Here is a 7,531-nt window from a genome sequence, read left to right as displayed (position 1 = left end):
ATATATATATATATATATATATAAACATGAGGTCATCTCAAAGAGTAATCTATATTATCTTCTTCTTATTCTAAGACCTTATCATGATACTATTAGGATTTATTACTATCATACTCAGGGTTTCTAATCCTCATGACTAGACATGAAATGATTGTGCATAATTGTACGATAATAAGATAAAAATAGATGAAAACATATCTCAAATCCTTATACCAAATCAAATACCAATCTATCATAAGATAGGCATAATAATGATCATAACAAAGATAAAAACAATATCAATAATAACGCGAATAACCGGCTACTCCAGAAAACCAGATACCTAACCGAGCCTATGTGTACCCCCACTGCCCTAAAATCAGAAGGTTCAATAAACATACAACAACACAAGGCATATTCATCACCTATATCTATGGAACCTTTCCATACCAGCTGATAAACATAGGTGCATTAATGGTAGGTTGTGCGCATGCAGGAATGAATGCAAGGTACATTATTAATATCACAACTCTTCATCGTAATCAACCTCCAGCCTTTCCGAGTATCAATATATCATCACAGTATCCTCTAGCCTTCTTGAGTATCAATAGATTATCACAGTATCCTCAAGAACTGTCGAGCATCAATATATCATCACAGTATTCTTCGGCCTTACCGGGTATCAATATATCATCACAATATCCTCCTACCTAGTTGAGTATCAATATATCATCATAAACATCAATACACATATATTTATACACATACAATAGGTGCATGGGCTCAAGATGTGGCAAAAGGAAGGTAAATCTACAAATCTATTAGTATACTCATAACCGTATCGTAATAACAATATCTATCTTGTCAATACTTCCCAACTATTCATTATTAGCTAACCAATGCTTTTGATCATTAAACTACTAGTTCACCAGTCTTTACATGACCTCTAATTATTAGTCTAAGCATTATACTTATTCAAGGGATAGCAACTAACCATTATTTATTAAACAACACATAACCACTTATCATCTAACCATCTTTTATTAATTGACATCATTCATTAACTAACCATCGTTAACCAACTAATCCTCCTTTAACTATTCATTAATCAACCATTTAACAAATATTCATCATTATTAATTAGTCATCACTTATTACCAATATCACTTATTACCTAGCCTCATCATAATTCCACAATTATCGACCAATTAAAATCACGAACTTAGCCATCAATATCGACTAATCTTCACTTTTGCTTGACCTAACCTCACCATAAGCCACGTATCAACCATCGATAGCTACCATATTTCAACTAAGAAAGACTCATTAACTAATATATTTGATTCCTAGCTAGCAAGTGCTACTGTCTCCTAATAGATAACTAACTACCACATAGCTTTACCCTTAATTAAGAAGAACAACCATAAGATCATATTTCATCTAGAATCACATAAGTTACCGATACAATAACCATGAATGTGACAAATCTATGCATGCCATCACAAATATCAAATCAATACAGTCATAAGCAACATACCATATCTTCCTTCATTCTATACTGGAGAGATATGTATATAAAACATGTACATAAATCCATAAACTGTAATCATATCATTTTCAATGACAAACACTTCTCGGATAGCCAATCGTTATCATAACATGACCCATTGTCTGATAATATATTCGAAATAACCTCAACATAATAATAAGTCCCATATATGTACATGGAACACATTTCAATAATAATATTTATAAGACGTAGCATATCTCTAGTCATCTCACATATAGGAGACATCTATCATATAAGAGGCATAATATTAATAAGCACGTAATCATCTCTTACATAGGAGTCATCTTACATCTAGGAGGCATAATATCAACATGTAATCATCTCTCACATAGGAGACATCTCATATCTTAGAGGAAAATTCTTAATAAGCAGGTAATTATCTCTCATATAGGAGGCATTTCATATCTAGGAGGCATAATATTAACAAGAAAGAGATCATCTCTCACATAGGATATCTTATAGCAATATGTCATTAATCATGAATTTGAGGAATATAACCTCTCTTGGAAAATAGTCCTATTTAAGAGGAATATCATCTCTATAGGTCCAACAATCAAGTCTAAGAGGAAGTAGCATCTCTATAGGCCAAACATCAAGTCTAAGAGAAAAGTAGCATATGCTTAGGCCACATCAACTCTAAGAGGAAAATAGCATCTCTATCGGCCACATAACGTATCTCGGAGGAATATCATCTCTAAATGCCCAATATCACTTCCACAAGTTGTATCATAGCCATATCTCAAAAAGCCATAATCTGGGGAATATCAATACAAGTTACCAAGACTCGAAGTAACCGTATACTAAATTTTACAAGACACATCTACGTCTAACATCCATAACTAAGCCCATATGGCTAACACCAGTCTTGGCCTAAGTAGGCCAGACAATCCCACTTCAAAACCTTAATTTCCATAATTAGGCACACCATGCCCCAACTAGGCTAAGGTATCTAGTTCAACTTCTAGATGTCAAGTAACCCACATTCAAGCTTAAGATAGGAACTCCAACTAGAAACAATGGTACTCAAGTCAACTCTACCCAAGTTACAATTTCAAGAGTACCACACCAGTCCAATAAGGTTAAATCTACTATTCATGCTTCAAATTCTAAAACCACATCCGAAAAATAGCATTACATCAAAACCATGCTTTAACTAATATAAACTAGAGAGGGAAGGTAATAAAGTTAAAAGGGGTATAAACATGCCATCTTACAAGTCCAAAACCCTTATGTAATCTCAAAACATCACAATCAAGGCTAAGTTACTTTACACATAATCAAACCTAACATCCAATTCCCATGTTGTATATATCACACATCATATATGAAGAAAAGTAGATAGAATCCTACCTCAAAGACGAACCGTAAAACCTCACATCATGCACCATATGTGTGTTTTCACTTTACAATCCCCAATGCTATCACACTAACAAAACCATGATCTACTCGTCAATACTAGTCTAATAATACCTATATTGAACCATTGTGCTTAGGTCTAAAAATGATACCAAAACCCCTAAGTGGGTTCCACATAAGGAAAATAAGTTTCCGAGACCAACCCACTCTTCAAATACCATTAGGGAGTTATATCTCTCAAGAAATGGGTGACAATTAAGCATACTTTGGAATAAAATCAAGCCCTAAGATAAATTGGTTTTTTGGATCCAAACTAGGAAACTCAAGCATGAATTCAAGGAATTCTTACCTTAAATATGAAGATACTTGCGATAGAAGATAATAATAGGGCTCTTAAATCACTAACTATGACCAATTTGTGATTAGGACACTACTTTAGGGTTTCTAGGTTTCAAGACAATGGAGAAATGGCCAATTCTCAGCCAAAATGGCTGTTTAAATAACCCTTCCAAGGCCCTCAGGAAGGGCGATGATGAACCCTCACGTGCCGGATTTTCTATCATCGTGATCGTTGTGAGGCCACTACAATCGTGGTATTTTTCTGCACTTGGCAACGGCTGAAACTTGGAATTAGATTTCAAGTTTCAGGCAAGGCCTCGGGATTAATCCAGAAGCCAATTTTTACAAATTAGATATGTAACCACCCTAAATTTGATATTCTAGATGCATTTGCGTAGTCAGCTTTTCAATTCGTTGTTGTTTCACTGAAGTTTTCACCTAGTGGTCATTTTGAACCAGCAAAGACTTCTAAATAGAGAATTGATTCTAAGAACCAAATGAACTGCTCGGTGACTTAATCACCGACCCCAACAAGTCATAAATGACTTTAGGCAGCTATGGAGAAGCTCAAACAACAAAAATAAGCCTAAATATAGAAAAATGACCTGAAGGGTCATTACAATATCCATTACTAAAAGGAATTTAATCCCTGAAATTCAATGAATAGAAAGAATCTCAATAACTCAAAGGGATGTAGTATTGAGCCCGCATGTTCCATGACTTCCCAAATAACCTCAGTGGAGAGAAAAATGCATCTTAGGGATTTTTCCACTGGTATCCCTTTTTCAACCAGCATCCTAATTCTTCTTCCACATATCCAAAACTCAACTTAACCACTAACTGGCCTCAAACTAAACAAAGAAGGATAATGTACACACATCTGAACTACATCACTTTGATACTATCTCTGATTCAAATAAATCAACCAAGGATCATCCAAGCCAAAGTCAACCTGAGTCATAAATCATCTAACTAAATCCAAATCAAAATATACACTCCATTTACCATTTTGCACATGCTATCTACTCCAAGCCAGGAGAAAAATCACTTGAGTATCACCCATGCAGTCTCGTCACAGAGAATTCAAAGAACTAAAGTTGATCCGTTAAAATTCCACATGACAAATAAGAGAATAAGCTCTAAGGCACTATCTGGTACACAAATAGAGACAATTAAGGAATGTATTCCATGCTAATACTTCAACCAATATGGATGAAAGTCAAACTAATCTCAAAGTCCAAGGTATAATTACTAATCAACGAATATTCTGCTCTGGGATGGCTCATCTACCAAGAATGAAGTCATACTTAATCCAACGCGACTACATTACCCCCACAGAGTATATCATCAAAAATTTGCAAAGAAATTTAAAACTCGAGATCAAATTTGAAATAACCAATATGGGGCCCATAGGCTATCATCTGAACACTTATTAACTATAATCCTTCCAATGTGAAGAAGACCAAATAGAAAACTATAGTCGGCTCAACTAGCCTATAAATAAAACCTGATCAAAGATAAGTCTAAAACAAAATATTCGGGCAAGCTCTACAACACCAAGCTCAAATCTCAATACTAAGGTTGAATTGCTTAGTCTCAACTATCTAAACCAAAACTAAAAATGGGTAGGAATTAATGCTCCAAATCTATCATACTTCAAAATCACCATTTGGAGGATTCAAATATGAAATTGAGCTAATAAGGTTATATAAATGCCAACTATCTCAAATTGACTCTACTATCCAAATTTGACATACCTGAGATAAGTCATACCAAGCCATAGTATAGACATATCTAAAGAGAAAAATCACCACAAGGGTAATCATTGACTGATAACACACGCAACCAACTTTATATCAGTTGGAAGTCACAAAATATAGCCACAAAATAGAAATCATAAAAAAGGATGAATCACTGGCTAAAAATGCATATAACCCACTCCATATCTACTGGAGAGAATAAACTATCCAAATATACTCAAAGACTTCCCAAGGGTAAAATCACACCAGGAATGGAAAAATCACTAGCAGCTTAAAAAATTCAACTTAGGCTAGAAACTAACCAATCCAATACTCCGTCTCGACAATAAATAGCCATAGGTATATGTCATCAAAGAGAAATACTCTACTAAACCTCATTAGGCTGAGCAAACTTTGAAATAGGGATTTCCCAAATCCACCCCATAATCTTATCATTGAAAAAGAAAAATATCAATCTCAAAACTAAGGTCAAAGTCAAAACCACTAATAGAAAATCAAAAACTCGAGATAAGGTACATCCAATTTGCCAACTCATGAAGCAATCACATGAAAGGCCACCTATCTATAACTCTCTAACCCCACTTAAGAAAAAATACTATCATAGGAAAGGAGTATCTAATCTCCACATTAATAACAAGGGAAACTTTCACAATGGAGCAAACTCAACAAATATAAAAGGTGAATCTATTATATCACAGTCTCAACACTACTATCAAGTGATGAAATAGCCATAAAAAAGAAAGGACCTCAAACTTGTCAATCTCACAAAAGGGAAATATTGAAAGGAATAATCAAAATAAAAGCCATCGTAACCCAGGAGGTAAGTCTAAGGATCTCAAACTTACTAATAGTCAATATAACTAAATTACCAACTCTAGGGTCGTAACAAAGCCACAAGAGGTCAACCTATTATTAGATATCATAATACATCCCTAAATCAATCTAATACAGCTAATCAAGAGGGAATACAGTAAACCTCTTCATGCTAGGGGAAAGAAATCATTACATTAGGCTATATCTACTCAAACCACCGAATAATATCATAAGAAAATGAAAGTCTAACTAGATAACACTAGTCTATACAACTACCCAGCAATAATCAATTACATCAAGTGACAATATAAACTAATATTATTAAGTAATATTAGTAACCTCACGCAGCGGTAGCAATAGCATTAGCAACATCAATATCAACATACTGAACCGGTGTTACCAAAATAAACATCAATATCATGTACCACTCAAAGGCTATAATAGGGCTGATAAGCCAAGATAAATGGGACTGGAAACCAAAACACACCTATAAGGGAACAACATCAATATAGATCTACTCTATCCACAACTAAAAAAAAATAAACTACGAAGTAGTAACATAATCGTGAATCCAATATTAGGGCACATTATAATCAATATCAATTTATAAAGGCATAAAATCACCAATGGGTATGAAAACTCTAATACATATAATAAGAGATAAAGGCAGGAAATAAAGCACATCAATTGTGGTGACATCCACAATCACATGTCTATCATGCATAATAAGGAATAAATTTGAACGGGCCCTACTCAAACCGACCAATTGAATTATCAACTAAGGTTCCACACACACTATCTTTAATTGAAGATGCCATAATATCATAAGACTAATCTGAATTAGATGAATGATAGTAAATCCCATGTCGGGCACACTCCCTAGACTAGTAATCAGTCTCTTTGCAGTTGAAGTAAACTTTTGAGGCACTAGCATGGCAAGAACATAAACTGAGCCCAAATAGCTGGTCTATTGGCTGAGAGAAATCTACAAAAATATGTCCATACTTCTAAAATCACGTCTTGGCTTAGGCACTCTAGGCTAGAGAGGAATATGTGCTACTCTGGCTGATTATCCATCTCATACTTTGGGAATTATCTGAACCAGTGTCTCATTATGAAATAATTAATTCAAGATACTGGAATACTTTAAGATACTACCCCTCATAATCTAAAATGGCCGCTATGTCCTGCAAAACCATACCACACTCCGCATGTTTGATGGGGACCCTACCCACTATGATCATAACAACTATTCTGACAATTACTCAAGTATGGGATACTATTTGTGTAGTGCTGATGGGCTGCAGATGAAGTTGAACTCTACCGGAGGGGCCCTCACTCTTGAATAAAATACCAATAACACTATATCTATGGCATGCCTCTTTTCGCAATTCCCATAAGTCTCAATACTTTCTCTCTTTAGCCCTCTTATAATCAACACCTCGAGGGAAGGAAAATTCGGCTTATATCATGTAATTTATTGCCAAAATGAGTAACAATACTAACCCTTTAACACATCCATGCACCCATGTCCAAATCAAAAGGATATAGCATAAGAAAATGCCTGGACCACACAAGGAATCCAATATCGTACTCACCACTGGTAAATAACCCTGACGAGTACCAGTTGACTCAACTCTAGTCTAAGGACTGCTCAATGAATCAAACATCATCCATGGCTGAGAGGGATCTACAACATAACTCAAATTCTCAA

The sequence above is a fragment of the Capsicum annuum genome, chromosome 10 (assembly GCF_002878395.1).
Source record: "Capsicum annuum cultivar UCD-10X-F1 chromosome 10, UCD10Xv1.1, whole genome shotgun sequence".
NCBI lineage: Eukaryota > Viridiplantae > Streptophyta > Magnoliopsida > Solanales > Solanaceae > Capsicum > Capsicum annuum.
The sequence above is the reverse complement of the archived record's forward strand: the minus strand, read 5'-3'. Positions refer to the sequence as shown.